Source organism: Anomaloglossus baeobatrachus, chromosome 1 (genome assembly GCF_048569485.1).
Source record: "Anomaloglossus baeobatrachus isolate aAnoBae1 chromosome 1, aAnoBae1.hap1, whole genome shotgun sequence".
NCBI classification, from domain to species: domain Eukaryota; kingdom Metazoa; phylum Chordata; class Amphibia; order Anura; family Aromobatidae; genus Anomaloglossus; species Anomaloglossus baeobatrachus.
The window spans coordinates 650622378-650644345 of record NC_134353.1 but is presented as its reverse complement, the minus strand read 5'-3'; positions in this window follow the sequence as shown (position 1 = coordinate 650644345).

Here is a 21968-nt window from a genome sequence, read left to right as displayed (position 1 = left end):
TGTGAAATGACCACCGGCAGCATGTAGAAACCCTAAAAATGGCACAAAAGTCTCCGAAGAGTGCTCAAATGACATGGCAACAGCATGGGGAAGACCCCTTGAAGCATTTATCACTCAAAAGTCACAGCTGTGAACAATTTTGTCCGCGTTTTACGCCACTTTTACGGACTCACCAGAAAACCTTCCAAAATGACACCAAAATGAATTTTCATGGCGGAAATGTTAAGGGCACATACCCAATAGTGAGATAGAGCTAATGTATGTTACTTTTTGAGATCAATACATGAAAGATTTTACGTAAAACATTGTGTGGCACTCCGATGTCCCTGAGAAGAGACGTACATAAAGGCCTCTGAGTCTAATGTGCCCATTTTGAGGAACTGAGTCTTTGTAGTATTTTCCTTTGCCAGGGCAGTCCAAAATTTTGAGGTTCACCAATGACCCTGCATACAGACGTGCATGAGGGCCTGTAAACCTGAAGTGCCCATTGGAAGGAAGTGGGTCTTTTGTAGTATAGCCCTTTGGCAGGGCAGCCAAAAATTGGGAGGCTCCACGTTGTCCCTGGATAGAGACGTGCATGAGGGCCTGTTAACCTGAAGTGCCCATTGGAAGGAAGTGGGTCTTTTGTAGTATAGCCCTTTGGCAGGGAAGCCAAAAATTGGGAGGCTCCACGTTGTCCCTGGATAGAGACGTACATGAGGGCCTGTTAACCTGAAGTGCCCATTGGAAGGAAGTGGGTCTATTGTAGTATAGCCCTTAGGCAGGGCAGCCAAAAATTGGGAGGCTCCACGTTGTCCCTGGATAGAGACGTGCATGAGGGCCTGTAAACCTGAAGTGCCCATTGGAAGGAAGTGGGTCTTTTGTAGTATAGCCCTTTGGCAGGGCAGCCAAAAATTGGGAGGCTCCACGTTGTCCCTGGATAGAGACGTGCATGAGCGCCTGTAAACCTGAAGTGCCCATTGGAAGGAAGTGGGTCTATTGTAGTATAGCCCTTTGGCAGGGCAGCCAAAAATTGGGAGGCTCCACGTTGTCCCTGGATAGAGACGTGCATGAGGGCCTGTTAACCTGAAGTGCCCATTGGAAGGAAGTGGGTCTATTGTAGTATAGCCCTTTGGCAGGGCAGCCAAAAATTGGGAGGCTCCACGTTGTCCCTGGATAGAGACGTGCATGAGGGCCTGTTAACCTGAAGTGCCCATTGGAAGGAAGTGGGTCTATTGTAGTATAGCCCTTAGGCAGGGCAGCCAAAAATTGGGAGGCTCCACGTTGTCCCTGGATAGAGACGTGCATGAGGGCCTGTAAACCTGAAGTGCCCATTGGAAGGAAGTGGGTCTATTGTAGTATAGCCCTTAGGCAGGGCAGCCAAAAATTGGGAGGCTCCACGTTGTCCCTGGATAGAGACGTGCATGAGGGCCTGTAAACCTGAAGTGCCCATTGGAAGGAAGTGGGTCTATTGTAGTATAGCCCTTAGGCAGGGCAGCCAAAAATTGGGAGGCTCCACGTTGTCCCTGGATAGAGACGTGCATGAGGGCCTGTAAACCTGAAGTGCCCATTGGAAGGAAGTGGGTCTATTGTAGTATAGCCCTTAGGCAGGGCAGCCAAAAATTGGGAGGCTCCACGTTGTCCCTGGATAGAGACGTGCATGAGGGCCTGTTAACCTGAAGTGCCCATTGGAAGGAAGTGGGTCTTTTGTAGTATAGCCCTTTGGCAGGGCAGCCAAAAATTGGGAGGCTCCACGTTGTCCCTGGATAGAGACGTGCATGAGGGCCTGTTAACCTGAAGTGCCCATTGGAAGGAAGTGGGTCTTTTGTAGTATAGCCCTTTGGCAGGGCAGCCAAAAATTGGGAGGCTCCACGTTGTCCCTGGATAGAGACGTGCATGAGGGCCTGTAAACCTGAAGTGCCCATTGGAAGGAAGTGGGTCTTTTGTAGTATAGCCCTTTGGCAGGGCAGCCAAAAATTGGGAGGCTCCACGTTGTCCCTAGATAGAGACGTGCATGAGGGCCTGTAAACCTGAAGTGCCCATTGGAAGGAAGTGGGTCTATTGTAGTAAAGCCCTTTGGCAGGGCAGCCAAAAATTGGGAGGCTCCACGTTGTCCCTGGATAGAGACGTGCATGAGGGCCTGTTAACCTGAAGTGCCCATTGGAAGGAAGTGGGTCTTTTGTAGTATAGCCCTTTGGCAGGGCAGCCAAAAATTGGGAGGCTCCACGTTGTCCCTGGATAGAGACGTGCATGAGGGCCTGTTAACCTGAAGTGCCCATTGGAAGGAAGTGGGTCTATTGTAGTATAGCCCTTAGGCAGGGCAGTCAAAAACTGGGAGGCTCCACGTTGTCCCTGGATAGAGACGTGCATGAGGGCCTGTAAACCTGAAGTGCCCATTGGAAGGAAGTGGGTCTATTGTAGTATAGCCCTTAGGCAGGGCAGCCAAAAATTGGGAGGCTCCACGTTGTCCCTGGATAGAGACGTGCATGAGGGCCTGTAAACCTGAAGTGCCCATTGGAAGGAAGTGGGTCTATTGTAGTATAGCCCTTTGGCAGGGCAGCCAAAAATTGGGAGGCTCCACATTGTCCCTGGATAGAGACGTGCATGAGGGCCTGTTAACCTGAAGTGCCCATTGGAAGGAAGTGGGTCTTTTGTAGTATAGCCCTTTGGCAGGGCAGCCAAAAATTGGGAGGCTCCACGATGTCCCTGCATAGAGACGTGCATGAGGGCCTCAAAACATTGTTCCCATTGCAAAGGAGCGGGTCTCCTGTCGTTGTAATGTCCATTCTGCAAAGAATGGGCGAAAAAATTTACCACTGGGGGTATACCTGAAACAAAGGCCTAACTCTTGTAACGGTCATCATGGTGGCGCATGAGGAGAAGGAGGAGCAGTCCAGCGATTATCCAAAGTCCAGAAGTGTGTACCCATGGGTGACTGGAGGTACATGGCAAATTCCCGTTACAAACTTTAAATTCCGCTCTCATTTGCTGGTGGTGTGGTGAAGTCTGGCCCAATCCAACCCTTGTGCATCTTGATCAGAGTCAGCCTGTCAGCATTTTCAGTTGAAAGGCGGGTGCGTTTATCTGTAATGATTCCACCTGCGGCACTAAAAACACGCTCTGACAAAACGCTAGCGGCAGGGCAGGCCAGGACTTCCAAGGCGTAGAGAGCCAATTCATGCCCCGTGTCCACCTTGGATACCCAATAATTGTAAGGCACAGAGGAATGTCGGAGTACAGTTGTTCGATCTGCAAGGTACTCCTTGAGCATCTGGGCAAACTTAGGATTTCTTGTGGCACTACCCCGCACCTCAGGGGCTGTGGTACGTGAGGGGCTTAGAAAACTGTCCCACATCTTAAAGACTGTTCCCCTACCTCTGGCGCATTGGACTTGTGCCTCTCTCGGCTGTACGCCTTGGTTGTCCACTGATTCCTGACCTATGCCGCTAGCGTTTTGTGAGGGGAATGCTTTGCCTACTTCTGTGACTATGGCCTTCCGGAACTGCTGCATTTTGGTTGACCTCTCCGCCTCGGGAATAAGAGACATAAAGTTCTCCTTGTAGCGTGGGTCTAACAGTGTTACCAACCAGTAATGATTGTCGGCCAAGATGTTCTTAACGCGAGGGTCACGAGACAGGCAGCTTACCATAAAGTCAGCCATGTGCGCCAGACTCTTAACAGCCAGGACTTCAGTAGCCTGACCAACACGTTGACTGAACATGCTGTCCTCCTCCTCCTCCTCCTCCTCCTCCTCATCTACCCTGTCCTCTGGCCAGCCACGCTGAACCGAGGATATGACTGGTGTGCATGTCATATCCTCAATTTGGCCGGAGATTTGCTCCATGTCTTCATCCTCCTCCTCGTCATAGTCCTCCACTGCACGTTGTGATGAGACGAGGCTGGGCTGTGTGTTATCACCCACACCCACTACTGTTTCTTGCTGCAACTCATCGCGCTCCGCCTGCAATGCATCATGTTTGGTTTTGAGCAGAGACCGTTTTAGAAGGCAGAGTAGCGGTATGGTGACGCTAATAATGGCGTCATCACCACTCACCATCTTGGTGGAGTCCTCAAAGTTTTGGAGGATGGAACATAGGTCGGACATCCATCTCCACTCCTCAGGTGTTATGTGTGGAGTTTGACCCATTTCCCGACGGCTTAGGTGATGCAGGTACTCAACAACTGCCCTCTTCTGCTCACATATCCTGACCAACATGTGCAGAGTTGAATTCCAACACGTGGGGACATCACACACCAGTCTGTGAGCCGGAAGATGCAAACTGCGCTGAAAGCCGGCAAGGCCGGCTGAAGCAGTAGGTGACTTTCGAAAATGTGCAGACAGGCGGCGAACTTTTACCAGCAGATCAGACAGCTCTGGGTATGACTTTAGAAACCGCTGAACCACGAGGTTGAGCACATGGGCCACGCATGGAACATGTGTCAGCTGGCCTCGCCTCAAAGCCGCCACCAGGTTCCGGCCATTGTCACACACGACCTTTCCTGGCTTTAGGTTCAGAGGTGTGAGCCAGTGATCTGCCTGCTGTTTCAGAGCTGTCCACAGCTCTTCTGCATTGTGGGATTTGTCACCTATGCAGATTAGCTTCAGCACAGCCTGTTGCCGCTTCGCCGAGGCAGTGCTGCAGTGCTTCCAGCTTGGGACTGGTGTGGAGGGTACAGTGGATGAGGATGCGCAGGAGGAGGAGGAGGCTGAAGAGCATGACATTCCGGAGCTGTAGAGTGTGGGTGAAACACTGACTGAGGTAGGGCCTGCAAACCTTGGTGTGGGAAGGACGTGTTCCGTCTCTCGCTCAGACTGGGTCCCAGCTTCCACAATATTAACCCAGTGTGCCGTCAACGAGATGTAGCGGCCTTGCCCACAAGCACTTGTCCACGTGTCTGTGGTTAGGTGGACTTTGGGTGAAACAGCGTTCTTCAGGGCACGTGTGATGTTTTGTGACACGTGGTTATGCAACGCGGGGACGGCACACCGGGAGAAATAGTGGCGGCTGGGGACCGAGTAACTTGGGACAGCTGCCGCCATCAGGTCGCGGAATGCTTCTGTCTCCACCAGCCTAAAAGGCAACATTTCCAGCGCAAGCAGTCGCGAAATGTTAGCATTTAGAACTGTGGCATGTGGGGTGTTGGCAGTGTATTTGCGCCTGCGTTCAAAGGTTTGCTGAATGGATAACTGAACGCTGCGCTGGGACAAGGACGTGCTTGATGATGGTGTTATTTCTGCGTAGGCAACTGCAGGTGCAGGACCGGAGGAGGCTTGTTCGCAGGCAGCATGGACAGGGGATTGGCTCGCATGCACAACCAGCGAAGACGTAGCAGTGACATTAGCAAGCACTGCTCCTTGACTCTGTTGTACTTCCCACAAAGTCGGGTGCTTGGCTGACATGTGCCTGATCATGCTGGTGGTGGTCAGGCTGCTAGTTTTGGTACCCCTGCTGATGCTGGCACGGCAGGTGTTGCAAATGGCCTTTTTAGAATCATCTGGATCCAACTTAAAAAACTGCCAGACTCAGGAAGACCTAACATTTGTACAGGCACCTTGTGTCGTGTTGTTGTTCCGGGGAACGGTTGCCTGACTTCTGCCTGGAGCCACCACCCTGCTTCTTACTGCCTGTTGGGATGCTACGCCTCCCTCCCCCTGTGCACTGCTGTCCTCGCTCTGCATATCCTCCTGCCAGGTTGGGTCAGTTACTGCATCATCCACCACGTCGTCTTCCTCTTCCGCACCCTGCTCCTCCTCCTGACTTCCTGACAATTGTGTCTCATCATCGTCCACCCCTTGTTGAGACACGTTGCCAACTTCGTGAGAACGTGGCTGCTCAAATATTTGGCCATCTGTACATACGATCTCCTCATGACCCACTTCAACATGAGCTGGCGAGAGGCCAGAATGTGCGAATGGAAACGTGAACAGCTCTTCCGAGTGTCCAAGTGTGGGATCATTAATGTCCGAGGACGTGTACTCAGCCTTGTGGTAGGAAGGAGGATCAGGTTCTGAAATGTGCGGTGCAGTATCACGGCTACTGACACTTGACCGTGTGGAAGACAGAGTGTTTGTGGTGGTGCCAATCTGACTGGAAGCATTATCCGCTATCCAACTAACAACCTGTTGACACTGGTCTTGGTTCAAGAGCGGTGTACTGCTGCGGTCCCCAAGAATTTGGGACAGGACGTGCGAGCGACTAGATGTGGCCCTTTGTTGTGGCAAAATTAGAGCTTGCCCACGACCTCGGCCTCTGCCTGCACCACCATCACGTCCACTTCCTTGTTCCTTGCCAACGCCCTTGCGCATTTTGCAATGCTGTGCTGACGTGTATTCACTAGACTTGGGCGTTATATCAAAGTTTGTGCAAATCGTGCACCTGTACGCTGCCACCGACAGGCACACACGTGCGGTTTTTAAATGCAAGCACGGACGCACTAAGAACCTAACACAGGTTTTAGGAGCAAAAATTAAGAACTCTGACACTATCAGCCACTGCTGACTGACGTGTATTATACACTACACTTGTGCGTTATATAATACTTTGGTAAAAACGCACACAAGTGCACCTGTACGCTGCCACCGACAGGCACACACGTGCGGTTTTTAAATGCAAGCACGGACGCACTAAGAACCTAACACAGGTTTTAGGAGCAAAAATTAAGAACTCTGACACTATCAGCCACTGCTGACTGACGTGTATTATACACTACACTTGTGCGTTATATAATACTTTGGTAAAAACGCACACAAGTGCACCTGTACGCTGCCACCGACAGGCACACATGTGCGGTTTTTAAATGCAAGCACGGACGCACTAAGAACCTAACAGATTTTAGGAGCAAAAATTAAGAACTCTGACACTATCAGCCACTGCTGACTGACGTGTATTATACACTACACTTGTGCGTTATATAATAGTTTGGTAAAAACGCACACAAGTGCACCTGTACGCTGCCACCGACAGGCACACACGTGCGGTTTTTAAATGCAAGCACGGACGCACTAAGAACCTAACACAGGTTTTAGGAGCAAAAATTAAGAACTCTGACACTATCAGCCACTGCTGACTGACGTGTATTATACACTACACTTGTGCGTTATATAATAGTTTGGTAAAAACGCACACAAGTGCACCTGTACGCTGCCACCGACAGGCAGACACGTGCGGTTTTTAAATGAAAGCACGGACGCACTAAGAACCTAACAGGTTTTAGGAGCGACAATTGCTGAGAAGTCTGACACTATCAGGACTGTTTTAGACTGTGTACACCAGCCCCAGATATGATGAAGGCTGGTATACGGTCACCACTAGGAATGGCTATATACCCTGCCTGCCTGCCTGCCTGTATACTGCTACAATAGTCCTGACAAGGACTCTTTTGGTCACTAGCCTGTATTCCAACCTGGCTATACCCTGCCTGTATACAGCAACAATAGTCCTGAGAAGGACTCTGCTACTGTACTCCGACCTGGCTATACCCTGCCTGCCTGTATACAACTAGAATAGTCCTGAGAAGGACTTTTGGTCACACTGTTTGCAGCCCTGCTACGGAAATAGCTATAAAGGGCCGCAAACCTTTCCCTGAAGCAGCGACCCTCTCCCTGCACTGACTGTCTGGATAGCTGTGAGCAGAGCACAGCGCGCCGGCCGGTATAAAGGCTCGGTCACACTGTGCAGGCCGGCCAATCACTGCAATTCCACAACTAACAGGGCTGTGGCATTGCAGTGGTCTGCCAGCCAATCCCTGCATGAGGGCTGGCTCTCAAAAGAGCGCCAACATGCAGAAATGAAGACCACGAGTACAGCACGAGTATCGCGAGATTACTCGGTCCCCGCCGAGTAGCCCGAGTACAGTGATACTCGTGCGAGTACCGAGTAGTAACAAGCATGCTCGCTCATCACTACTCCCTACAATTGCTCCCGTGATCCCCGTCACCAGCAGCGGTGGTGCCCACCTTCACCACAACCCGTGGGTGGCGTCACGGACTAAATCCCCAAACCAAACCACCCCTTTCACTCACGGGCGAGGAGCGCCGCTCGAGTCCCCGGATCCGGCCCACCGCTCGAGCCACCGAGCAGCCGCAGCAGCGCCGGACCCGAGCGTTAGCAAGCGCAGCGCCCCGCCGCCCTCGACATTTGTTCTTTACATTACACCTACAGTATCTTTTGTTTGTTGCTAGTAAGTAGACAACATTCTTTATCAATTTACACCCTCTCTTGTATTTTGTTGTTTGACTTAATCACTCTGGTATCACTTTCTGCTTCAGCACACTTTCCCTTCTGTAGGTAATTTGCACTCTGTTCTGCCCTCCAGTTCTTTAAGAGGAAAGTGAAGTACTCGATGGCTGACCAGGCAGAATAGGTCCGAGTTGCCATTGTTTAATCTGTGGTCAGAGTGATTCCAACTCACTCAGGAACGACTAGGGACTACAGAGTTGGGATCTCTAGTCTGTACAAGAACAGGCAGGGTCAGTTGCAGTTTTTAGTGTGTTACCTATATCCTTTGCGAGGTGCTACATAACTAGAGATGAGCGATCCGGTCCCGGTTCGGCTCGAGGTCGGCTCGCCGAACGGAGGTCCCGTTCGAGTTTGGTTCGTCGAACGTTCGACGAACCGAACTCGAACCAATAGGCTATAATGGAAGGCAATCACAAACACATAAAAATGCATTATAAATGTACACAAACAGTTAATAAACATTGCCATAACACTTACCGGTCCTCGCGATCCCTTCTGCACTCTGTCTCCTGCCGCTATTCTATCCGATGATCGCTGAATCCTCCCGGTGACGGCACTGCCAGCAGAGATGCAGGACCTATCGTGACGTCAAAATAGCCATGTGACCAGTCACGTGGCTATTATCTCATTGGCTACAGACTGGTTACATGACTATGACGCGTCATGTAGGACCTGCGAGTGCATCTCTCCGGTACACGGTGCACATATGTGTATCGCCGTGTACCGGCGACATGCTCTAGCACACGGTCGACTCCCCGTTCCGTTAGGGACCGGCTGACACAGCCGGTCATTAACAAAGATCACCGTTGCCATAGCAACGCAGTTAGCGGTGACGTCACCGCTAACCGCGGCTCCGAGAGCACCATTGCTATGGTAACGCGTCTGTCAGCGTTACCGCTGTTACCGCTGACAGCCAGCACTGATCACTCACGGAGTGAAGGCTGCACGCTGCTTCCCGATTGTAGTGAGGATTGTAGTGAGGATGAGGTTCCCCAGCCCATGATGGGCTGGTGCACCTCATCCTCACTACAATCGTCACTACTACTATACTAGTGAGGATTGTAGTGAGGATGAGATGCCTCAGCCCATGATGGGCTGGGGAACCTCATCCTCACTACAATCGTCTCTACTACTACACTAGAAAGAAAGAAGACAGAAGAGCAGGATCGTGGAGGGCTGACAGGGGGTAATAAAGATGGAGTCTCTAATGTGTCTGTGCATTTATTTCTATTAAAGTATTTTTTCTCTGTGTGGTGTTTTTTTTAACCCTTTATTGGAGATTCTTAATGGCCGGGTCAAACGTGCCTGACATTAAGAATCTCTGGCTTAATACTGGCTAGAAAAAAAAAGCCAGTATTAACTCATGATGACTCAACAAGCCACCCGGCTCCAGGGCTGTTGGAAGAGTTGGATACAGCGCCAGATGATGGCGCTTCTATGAGAGCGCCATTTTCTGGGACGGCTGCGGACTGAAATCCGCAGCAGAGGCGCCCAGAAACCTCGAGCTAACCTGTGCTGCGGATTCCAATCCCCAGCTGCCTAGTTGTACCCGGCTGGACACAAAAATGGGGCGAAGCCCACGTCATTTGTTTTTTAATTATTTCATGAAATAAGTGAAATAATTAAAAAAAAACGGGCTTCCCTATATTTTTGGTTCCCAGCCGGGTACAAATAGGCAACTGAGGGTTGGAGGCAGCCCGTGGCTGCCTGCTGTACCTGGCTAGCATACAAAAATATGGCAAAGCCCACGTCATTTTTTTGGTGGGCAAAAAAATTCTGCATACAGTCCTGGATGGAGTATGCTGAGCCTTGTAGTTCTGCAGCTGCTGTCTGCTCTTCTCCATACAGACAGACAGCAGCTGCAGAACTACAAGGCTCAGCATACTCCATCCAGGACTGTATGCAGAAGTTTTTTGCCCCCTGAAAAAATTATGTGGGCTTCGCCATATTTTTGTATGCTAGGCAGGTACGGCTGCCCCCAACCCCCAGTTGCCTATTTGTACCCGGCTGGGAACCAAAAATAAAGGGAAGCCCTTTTTTTATTATTTCATGAATTTCATGAAATAATTAGAAAACAAATGACGTAGGCTTCGCCCCATTTTTGTGTCCAGCCAGGTACAACTAGGCAGCTGGGGATTGGAATCCGCAGCACAGGTTGGCCTGAGCTTTCTGGGCCCCACTGCTGCGAATTGCAGTCTGCAGCCGCCTCAGAAAATGGCATTTTCATAGAAGCGCCATCTTCTGGCGCTGTATCCAACTCTTCCAGCACCTGCCTGCTATACCTGGCTAGCATACAAAAAATATGGCGAAGCTCACGTCCTTTTTTTGTAGTTATTTGGCAAAAAAAATAAAAAATGCTTCCCTGGATTTTCCATTGCCAGTGAAGGTAACACCAAGCAGTGGGGGTTAGCAGCCAGTAGCTGCTTGGATTACCCTTAGCTAGCAATACAAAAAATGCAGCGGGAGCCCATATATATTTTTTTTAATTATTTATTTAAATAACTAAAAATAAAATGGGCTTCCCTGTATTTTGATTGCTGGACATCACAGTGCTGTAAAAATAAATCTTTAAAAAAATGACGTAGCGCTCCGCGGTATTTTTGATTCTCAGCGCAGATAAAGCAGACAGCTATGGGTTGCCACCCCCATCTGCCTGCCGTTACCTTGGTTGGCAATCAAAATACAGGGAAGCCCATTAATTTTTTCTATTTAAAAAATAGTTAAAAAAAAAATGACGTTGGGTCCCCCCATTTTTGATAGCCAGCTAGGGTAAAGCAGATGGCTGTAGCCTGAAAACCACAGCTGGCAGCTTTACCGTGGTTGGGGATCCAATGTGGAGGTCCCCTCAGGCTCTTTTTTATAATTATTTTATAAATATTAATAATTACACAATAAAAGTAGGGTCCCTCCCAAATTGGATCGCCAGCCAAGGTAAAGCGGACAGCTGTGGTCTGATATTTTCAGGGTGGGAAGGTCCATAGTTATTGGGCCTTCACAGCCTAAAAATAGCAGGCCGCAGGCACCCCAGACGTGGCGCATCCACTAGATGCACCAATCCTGGCGCTTCACCCCAGCTCATCCCGTGCCCTGGTGCAGTGGCAAACGGGGTAATAAATCGGGTTGATACTAGCTGTAAAGTAACCTGAGATCAAGCCCAGCAGTTTGTGATGTCATGGCGTCTTTTAGATACTCAACATCATAAACTGTCAGTACTAACAAAAAAAAAAAAATCGACAAAAGAAATTTATTTGAAAAAACAGTCCCCAAAACATTTCCTCTTTCACCAATTTATTGTAAGAAAAAAAATAAAGGGGTCCCACGACGACTCTGGACCGTCTAGAATATGGGGGGGAGACACTCAGGGAATGTATCCCCCATTTTCTAGGAGTGCGGACCCTTCATGTGAGGAGTGTGGGTGCTATGAATCTGCACTCACTCTTCTCGGGTCCACAGCAGCAGAGTCCATGTCGTAATGGTTGCTACCAAAGCTGCAATGCCCTGCTCATGAGGTAAGGGCATGCCTAATCAGGAGAACTACTGTAGAGGAAGCTCTGCTCACTGGTATATAGGTGCTCAGAGGTAATAATTAGAGATGAGCAAACCGGTCCCGGTTCGGCTCGAGGTCGGCTCGCCGAACGGGGGTCCCGTTCGAGTTCGGTTCGTCGAACGTTCGACGAACCGAACTCGAACGTATAGGCTATAATGGGAGGCAATCACAAACACATAAAAATGCATTATAAATGTACACAAACAGTTAATAAACATTGCCATAACACTTACCGGTCCTCGCGATCCCTTCTGCACTCTGTCTCCTGCCGCTATTCCATCCGATGATCGCTGAATCCTCCCAGTGACTTGCACTGCCAGCAGAGATGCAGGACCTATCGTGACGTCAAAATAGCCATGTGACCAGTCACGTGGCTATTATCTCATTGGCTACAGACTGGTCACATGACTATGACACGTCATGTAGGACCTGCGAGTGCATCTCTCCGGTACACGGTGCACATATGTGTATCGCCGTGTACCGGCGACATGCTCTAGCACATGGTCGTCTCCCCATTCCGTTAGGGACCGGCTGACACAGCCGGTCATTAACGGAGATCACCGTTGCCATAGCAACGCAGTTAGCGGTGACGTCACCGCTAACCGCGGCTCCGAGAGCACCGTTGCTATGGTAACGCGTCTGTCAGCGTTACCGCTGTTACCGCTGACAGCCAGCACTGATCACTCACGGAGTGAAGGCTGCACGCTGCTTCCCGATTGTAGTGAGGATTGTAGTGAGGATGAGATGCCCCAGCCCATGATGGGCTGGTGCACCTCATCCTCACTACAATCGTCACTACTACTACACTAGAAAGAAAGAAGACAGAAGAGCAGGATCGTGGAGGGCTGACAGGGGGTAATAAAGATGGAGTCTCTAATGTGTCTGTGTATTTATTTCTATTAAAGTATTTTTTCTCTGTGTGGTGTTTTTTTTAACCCCTTATTGGAGATTCTTAATGGCCGGGTCAAACGTGCCTGACATTAAGAATCTCTGGCTTAATACTGGCTAGTAAAACAAAGCCAGTATTAACTCATGATTACCCAACAAGCCACCCGGCTCCAGGGCTGTTGGAAGAGTTGGATACAGCGCCAGATGATGGCGCTTCTATGAAAGCGCCATTTTCTGGGACGGCTGCGGACTGAAATCCGCAGCAGAGGCGCCCAGAAACCTCGGGCTAACCTGTGCTGCGGATTCCAATCCCCAGCTGCCTAGTTGTACCCGGCTGGACACAAAAATGGGGCGAAGCCCACGTCATTTGTTTTTTAATTATTTCATGAAATAAGTGAAATAATTAAAAAAAACGGGCTTCCCTATATTTTTGGTTCCCAGCCGGGTACAAATAGGCAACTGGGGGTTGGAGGCAGCCCGTGGCTGCCTGCTGTACCTGGCTAGCATACAAAAATATGGCGAAGCCCATGTCAATTTTTTTGGTGGGCAAAAAAATTCTGCATACAGTCCTGGATGGAGTATGCTGAGCCTTGTAGTTCTGCAGTTGCTGTCTGCTCTTCTCCATACAGATAGACAGCAGCTGCAGAACTACAAGGCTCAGCATACTCCATCCAGGACTGTATGCAGAAGTTTTTTGCCCCCTGAAAAAATTATGTGGGCTTCGCCATATTTTTGTATGCTAGCCAGGTACAGCAGGCAGGTACGGCTGCCCCCAACCCCCAGTTGCCTATTTGTACCCGGCTGGGAACCAAAAATAAAGGGAAGCCCTTTTTTTATTATTTCATGAATTTCATGAAATAATTAGAAAACAAATGACGTAGGCTTCGCCCCATTTTTGTGTCCAGCCAGGTACAACTAGGCAGCTAGGGATTGGAATCCGCAGCACAGGTTGGCCTGAGCTTTCTGGGCCCCACTGCTGCGAATTGCAGTCTGCAGCTGCCTCAGAAAATGGCATTTTCATAGAAGCGCCATATTCTGGCGCTGTATCCAACTCTTCCAGCACCTGCCTGCTATACCTGGCTAGCATACAAAAATACGGCGAAGCTCACGTCCTTTTCTTGTAGTTTTTTGGCAAAAAAAAATAAAAAATGATTCCCTGGATTTTCCATTGCCAGTGAAGGTAACACCAAGCAGTGGGGGTTAGCAGCCAGTAGCTGCTTGGATTACCCTTAGCTAGCAATACAAAAAATGCAGCGGGAGCCCATATATATTTTTTTTAATTATTTATTTAAATAACTAAAAATAAAATGGGCTTCCCTGTATTTTGATTGCTGGACATCACAGTGCTGTAAAAATAAATCTTTAAAAAAATGACGTAGCGCTCCGCGGTATTTTTGATTCTCAGCGCAGATAAAGCAGACAGCTATGGGTTGCCACCCCCATCTGCCTGCCGTTACTTTGGTTGGCAATCAAAATACAGGGAAGCCCATTCATTTTTTCTATTTAAAAAATAGTTAAAAAAAAAAATGACGTTGGGTCCCCCCATTTTTGTTAGCCAGCTAGGGTAAAGCAGACGGCTGTAGCCTGAAAACCACAGCTGGCAGCTTTACCGTGGTTGGGGATCCAATGTGGAGGTCCCCTCAGGCTCATTTTTCTAATTATTGTATAAATATTAATAATTACACAATAAAAGTAGGGTCCCCCCCAAATTGGATCACCAGCCAAGGTAAAGCGGACAGCTGTGGTCTGGTATTCTCAGGGTGGGAAGGTCCATAGTTATTGGGCCTTCACAGCCTAAAAATAGCAGGCCGCAGGCACCCCAGACGTGGCGCATCCACTAGATGCGCCAATCCTGGCGCTTCACCCCAGCTCATCCCGTGCCCTGGTGCAGTGGCAAACGGGGTAATAAATCGGGTTGATACTAGCTGTAAAGTAACCTGAGATCAAGCCCAGCAGTTTGTGATGTCATGGCGTCTTTTAGATACTCAACATCATAAACTGTCAGTACTAACAAAAAAAAAAAAATCGACAAAAGAAATTTATTTGAATAAACAGTCCCCAAAACATTTCCTCTTTCACCAATTTATTGTAAGAAAAAAAATAAAGGGGTCCCACGACGACTCTGGACCGTCTAGAATATGGGGGGGAGACACTCAGGGAACGTATCCCCCATTTTCTAGGAGTGCGGACCCTTCATGTGAGGAGTGTGGGTGCAATGAATCTGCACTCACTCTTCTCGGGTCCACAGCAGCAGAGTCCATGTCGTAATGGTTGCTACCAAAGCTGCAATGCCCTGCTCATGAGGTAAGGGCATGCCTAATCAGGAGAACTACTGTAGAGGAAGCTCTGCTCACTGGTATATAGGTGCTCAGAGGTAATAATAGATAAAATTAGTGAGTAACCTCGGCACTCTAAATCTCCCAGACTAAGTCAGTAAGTCACAACGGATAGTAATGCAAACTCACTCTTTATTGGTCCGTATTAAGAAAAAAAAAATTTTCATAAGCATATATGTTTTTGTCCAAAACAAGTTACAAATGACGTTTCGGCCTGAGCCTTCGTCAGATTGGACTTATCTGCATGTAATCATGAAAAATGACAATAATCAGTATCACATAAGAGTGAGAGAACAATAACATAAGCTCGAACAATGTAGAGGTACAATTGGGATGCAGCAAAAAAATTGCAACACAGCAAGAAATGAAACACATGATACAAATGTCATAATACAGTACAAGGAAAATATAGTAATGACAAATATGGGGTCAGAGTAGACTTGGACAGCTCTGGTACGAAAGAGATGTCAATCATAAAGTAACATGTGCAGTAGGTGTAGAGCTAAAGTGTGCATGGCAGAGCTAATGGGTAGACCGACCATAGAAAAAGAATGGAGAAAAAGTGGAGAAAAAATGGAGAAAAAAAATGGAGAAAAAGTGGAGAAAAAGTGGAGAATAAGTGGAGAAAAAGTGGAGAAAAAGTGGAGAAAAAGTGGGGAATAAGTGGAGAAAAAGTGGAGAAAAAAATGGAGAAAAAGTGGAGAAAAAGTGGAGAAAAAGTGGAGAATAAGAGGAGAAAAAGTGGAGAATAAGTGGAGAATAAGTGGAGAAAAAGTGGAGAAAAAGTGGAGAATAAGTGGAGAAAAAGTGGAGAAAAAGTGGAGAAAAAGTGGAGAAAAAGTGGAGAAAAAAAATGGAGAAAAAGTGGAGAAAAAAATGGAAAAAAAGTGGAGAAAAAGTGGAGAAAAAGTGGAGAAAAAGTGGAGAAAAAAATGGAGAAAAAGTGTAGAAAAAGTGGAGAATAAGTGGAGAAAAAGTGGAGAAAAAGTGGAGAAAAAAAATGGAGAAAAAGTGGAGAAAAAAATAGAAAAAAAGTGGAGAATTAGTGGAGAAAAAGTGGAGAAAAAAAATGGAGAAAAAGTGGAGAAAAATTGGAGAATAAGTGGAGAAAAAGTGGAGAAAAAGTGGAGAAAAAAATGGAGAAAAAGTGGAGAAAAAGTGGAGAAAAAGTGGAGAAAAAAATGGAGAAAAAGTGGAGAAAAAGTGGAGAAAAAAATGGAAAAAAAGTGAAGAAAAATTGGAGAAAAAGTGGAGAAAAAGTGGAGAAAAAATGGAGAAAAAGTGGAGAAAAAGTGGAGAAAAAGTGGAGAAAAAAAATAGAGAAAAAGTGGAGAAAAAAATGGAAAAAAAGTGGAGAAAAAGTGGAGAAAAAGTGGAGAAAAAGTGGAGAAAAAAATGGAGAAAAAGTGGAGAAAAAGTGGAGAAAAAGTGGAGAAAAAGTGGAGAAAAAAAATGGAGAAAAAGTGGAGAAAAAAATAGAAAAAAAGTGGAGAAAAAGTGGAGAAAAAGTGGAGAAAAAGTGGAGAAAAAAATGGAGAAAAAGTGGAGAAAAAGTGGAGAATAAGTGGAGAAAAAGTGGAGAAAAAGTGGAGAAAAAAATGGAGAAAAAGTGGAGAAAAAGTGGAGAAAAAGTGGAGAAAAAGTGGAGAAAAAGTGGAGAAAAAGTGGAGAAAAAGTGGAGAAAAAAATGGAGAAAAAGTGGAGAAAAAGTGGAGAAAAAGTGGAGAAAAAGTGGAGAAAAAGTGGAGAAAAAGTGGAGAAAAAAATGGAGAAAAAGTGGAGAAAAAAATAGAAAAAAAGTGAAGAAAAAGTGGAGAAAAAGTGGAGAAAAAGTGGAGAAAAAAATGGAGAAAAAGTGGAGAAAAAGTGGAGAATAAGTGGAGAAAATGTGGAGAAAAAGTGGAGAAAAAAAATGGAGAAAAAGTGGAGAAAAAGTGGAGAAAGAGTGGAGAAAAAGTGGAGAAAAAAATGGAGAAAAAGTGGAGAAAAAGTGGAGAAAAAAATGGAAAAAAAGTGAAGAAAAATTGGAGAAAAAGTGGAGAAAAAGTGGAGAAAAAAATGGAGAAAAAGTGGAAAATAAGTGGAGATAAAGTGGAGAAAAAGTGGAGAACAAAAATGGAGAAAAAGTGGAGAAAAAAATGGAAAAAAAGTGGAGAATAAGTGGAGAAAAAGTGGAGAAAAAAATGGAGAAAAAGTGGAGAAAAAGTGGAGAAAAAGTGGAGAAAAAGCGGAGAATAAGTGGAGAAAAAGTGGAGAAAAAAAATGGAGAAAAAGTGGAGAAAAAAATGGAAAAAAAGTGGTGAAAAAGTGGAGATAAAGTGGAGAAAAAAATGGAGAAAAAGTGGAGAAAAAGTGGAGAATAAGTGGAGAAAAAGTGGAGAAAAAGTGGAGAAAAAAATGGAGAAAAAGAGGAGAAAAAAATGGAAAAAAAGTGGAGAAAAAGTGGAGAATAAGAGGAGAAAAAATGGAGAAAAAGTGGAGAATAAGTGGAGAAAAAGTGGAGAAAAAGTGGAGAAAAAGTGGAGAAAAAGTGGAGAAAAAAAATGGAGAAAAAGTGGAGAAAAAAATGGAAAAAAAGTGGAGAAAAAGTGGAGAAAAAGTGGAGAAAAAGTGGAGAAAAAAATGGAGAAAAAGTGGAGAAAAAGTGGAGAATAAGTGGAGAAAAAGTGGAGAAAAAGTGGAGAAAAAAAATGAAGAAAAAGTGGAGAAAAAAATAGAAAAAAAGTGGAGAAAAAGTGGAGAAAAAGTGGAGAAAAAGTGGAGAAAAAAAATGGAGAAAAAGTGGAGAAAAAGTGGAGAAAAAGTGGAGAAAAAGTGGAGAATAAGTGGAGAAAAAGTGGAGAAAAAGTGGAGAAAAAGTGGAGAAAACAAATGGAGAAAAATTGGAGAAAAAAATAGAAAAACGTGGAGAAAAAGTGGAGAATAAGTGGAGAAAAAGTGGAGAAAAAAATGGAGAAAAAGTGGAGAAAAAGTGGAGAATAAGTGGAGAAAAAGTGGAGAAAAAGTGGAGAAAAAAAATGGAGAAAAAGTGGAGAAAAAGTGGAGAAAAAGTGGAGAAAAAAATGGAGAAAAAGTGGAGAAAAAGTGGAGAAAAAAATGGAAAAAAAGTGAAGAAAAATTGGAGAAAAAGTGGAGAAAAAGTGGAGAAAAAAATGGAGAAAAAGTGGAAAATAAGTGGAGATAAAGTGGAGAAAAAGTGGAGAACAAAAATGGAGAAAAAGTGGAGAAAAAAATGGAAAAAAAGTGGAGAAAAAGTGGAGAAAAAGTGGAGAATAAGTGGAGAAAAAGTGGAGAAAAAAATGGAGAAAAAGTGGAGAAAAAAATAGAAAAAAAGTGGAGAAAAAGTGGAGAAAAAGTGGAGAAAAAGTGGAGAAAAAAATGGAGAAAAAGTGGAGAAAAAGTGGAGAATAAGTGGAGAAAAAATGGAGAAAAAGTGGAGAAAAAAAATGGAGAAAAAGTGGAGAAAAAGTGGAGAAAAAGTGGAGAAAAAGTGGAGAAAAAAATGGAGAAAAAGTGGAGAAAAAGTGGAGAAAAAAATGGAAAAAAAGTGAAGAAAAATTGGAGAAAAAGTAGAGAAAAAGTGGAGAAAAAGTGAAGAATAAGTGGAGAAAAAGTGGAGAAAAAAATGGAGAAAAAGTGGAGAAAAAAATGGAAAAAAAGTGGAGAAAAAGTGGAGAAAAAGTGAAGAATAAGTGGAGAAAAAGTGGAGAAAAAAATGGAGAAAAAGTGGAGAAAAAAATGGAAAAAAAGTGGAGAAAAAGTGGAGAAAAAGTGGAGAATAAGTGGAGAAAAAGTGGAGAAAAAAATGGAGAAAAAGTGGAGAAAAAGTGGAGAAAAAGTGGAGAAAAAGTAGAGAATAAGTAGAGAAAAAGTGGAGAAAAAAATGGAAAAAAAGTGGAGAAAAAGTGGAGAAAAAGTGGAGAAAAAAATGGAGAAAAAGTGGAGAAAAAGTGGAGAATAAGTGGAGAAAAAGTGGAGAAAAAGTGGAGAAAAAAAATGGAGAAAAAGTGGAGAAAAAAATGGAAAAAAAGTGGAGAAAAAGTGGAGAAAAAGTGGAGAAAAAGTGGAGAATAAGTGGAGAAAAAGTGGAGAAAAAGTGGAGAAAAATTGGAGAAAAAGTGAAGAATAAGTGGAGAAAAAGTGGAGAAAAAAAATGGAGAAAAAGTGGAGAAAAAAATGGAAAAAAAGTGGTGAAAAAGTGGAGAAAAAGTGGAGAAAAAAATGGAGAAAAAGTGGAGAAAAAGTGGAGAAAAAGTGGAGAAAAAGTGGAGAAAAAAATGGAGAAAAAGTGGAGAAAAAGTGGAGAAAAAAATGGAAAAAAAGTGAAGAAAAATTGGAGAAAAAGTGGAGAAAAAGTGGAGAAAAAAATGGAGAAAAAGTGGAAAATAAGTGGAGATAAAGTGGAGAAAAAGTGGAGAAAAAGTGGAGAAAAAGTGGAGAAAAAGTGGAGAAAAAAATGGAGAAAAAGAGGAGAAAAAAATAGAAAAAAGTGGAGAAAAAGTGGAGAAAAAGTGGAGAAAAAAATGGAGAAAAAGTGGAGAAAAAGTGGAGAATAAGTGGAGAAAAAGTGGAGAAAAAGTGGAGAAAAAAAATGGAGAAAAAGTGGAGAAAAAGTGGAGAAAAAGTGGAGAAAAAAATGGAGAAAAAGTGGAGAATAAGTGGAGAAAAAGTGGAGAAAAAAATGGAAAAAAAGTGGAGAAAAAGTGGAGAAAAAGTGGAGAATAAGTGGAGAAAAAGTGGAGAAAAAAATGGAGAAAAAGTGGAGAAAAAGTGGAGAAAAAGTGGAGAAAAAGTGGAGAAAAAAAATGGAGAAAAAGTGGAAAAAAAAATGGAAAAAAAGTGGAGAAAAAGTGGAGAAAAAGTGGAGAAAAAGTGGAGAAAAAAATGGAGAAAAAGTAGAGAAAAAGTGGAGAATAAGTGGAGAAAAAGTGGAGAAAAAGTGGAGAAAAAAAATGGAGAAAAAGTGGAGAAAAAAATAGAAAAAAAGTGGAGAAAAAGTGGAGAAAAAGTGGAGAAAAAGTGGAGAAAAAGTGGAGAAAAAAAATGGAGAAAAAGTGGAGAAAAAGTGGAGAAAAAGTGGAGAAAAAGTGGAGAATAAGTGGAGAAAAAGTGGAGAAAAAGTGGAGAAAAAGTGGAGAAAACAAATGTAGAAAAATTGGAGAAAAAAATAGAAAAACGTGGAGAAAAAGTGGAGAATAAGTGGAGAAAAAGTGGAGAAAAAAATGGAGAAAAAGTGGAGAAAAAGTGGAGAATAAGTGGAGAAAAAGTGGAGAAAAAGTGGAGAAAAAAAATGGAGAAAAAGTGGAGAAAAAGTGGAGAAAAAGTGGAGAAAAAGTGGAGAAAAAAATGGAGAAAAAGTGGAGAAAAAGTGGAGAAAAAAATGGAAAAAAAGTGAAGAAAAATTGGAGAAAAAGTGGAGAAAAAGTGGAGAAAAAAATGGAGAAAAAGTGGAAAATAAGTGGAGATAAAGTGGAGAAAAAGTGGAGAACAAAAATGGAGAAAAAGTGGAGAAAAAAATGGAAAAAAAGTGGAGAAAAAGTGGAGAAAAAGTGGAGAATAAGTGGAGAAAAAGTGGAGAAAAAAATGGAGAAAAAGTGGAGAAAAAAATAGAAAAAAAGTGGAGAAAAAGTGGAGAAAAAGTGGAGAAAAAGTGGAGAAAAAAATGGAGAAAAAGTGGAGAAAAAGTGGAGAATAAGTGGAGAAAAAATGGAGAAAAAGTGGAGAAAAAAAATGGAGAAAAAGTGGAGAAAAAGTGGAGAAAAAGTGGAGAAAAAGTGGAGAAAAAAATGGAGAAAAAGTGGAGAAAAAGTGGAGAAAAAAATGGAAAAAAAGTGAAAAAAAATTGGAGAAAAAGTGGAGAAAAAGTGGAGAAAAAGTGAAGAATAAGTGGAGAAAAAGTGGAGAAAAAAATGGAGAAAAAGTGGAGAAAAAAATGGAAAAAAGTGGAGAAAAAGTGGAGAAAAAGTGGAGAATAAGTGGAGAAAAAGTGGAGAAAAAAATGGAGAAAAAGTGGAGAAAAAGTGGAGAAAAAGTGGAGAAAAAGTAGAGAATAAGTGGAGAAAAAGTGGAGAAAAAAATGGAAAAAAGTGGAGAAAAAGTGGAGAAAAAGTGGAGAAAAAAATGGAGAAAAAGTGGAGAAAAAGTGGAGAATAAGTGGAGAAAAAGTGGAGAAAAAGTGGAGAAAAAAAATGGAGAAAAAGTGGAGAAAAAAATGGAAAAAAAGTGGAGAAAAAGTGGAGAAAAAGTGGAGAATAAGTGGAGAAAAAGTGGAGAAAAAAATGGAGAAAAAGTGGAGAAAAAGTGGAGAAAAAGTGGAGAAAAAGTGGAGAAAAATTGGAGAAAAAGTGAAGAATAAGTGGAGAAAAAAATGGAAAAAAAGTGAAGAAAAATTGGAGAAAAAGTGGAGAAAAAGTGGAGAAAAAGTGAAGAATAAGTGGAGAAAAAGTGGAGAAAAAAATGGAGAAAAAGTGGAGAAAAAAATGGAAAAAAAGTGGAGAAAAAGTGGAGAATAAGTGGAGAAAAAGTGGAGAAAAAAATGGAGAAAAAGTGGAGAAAAAGTGGAGAAAAAGTGGAGAAAAAGTAGAGAATAAGTAGAGAAAAAGTGGAGAAAAAAATGGAAAAAAAGTGGAGAAAAAGTGGAGAAAAAGTGGAGAAAAAAATGGAGAAAAAGTGGAGAAAAAGTGGAGAATAAGTGGAGAAAAAGTGGAGAAAAAGTGGAGAAAAAAAATGGAGAAAAAGTGGAGAAAAAAATGGAAAAAAAGTGGAGAAAAAGTGGAGAAAAAAATGGAGAAAAAGTGGAAAATAAGTGGAGATAAAGTGGAGAAAAAGTGGAGAACAAAAATGGAGAAAAAGTGGAGAAAAAAATGGAAAAAAAGTGGAGAAAAAGTGGAGAAAAAGTGGAGAATAAGTGGAGAAAAAGTGGAGAAAAAAATGGAGAAAAAGTGGAGAAAAAAATAGAAAAAAAGTGGAGAAAAAGTG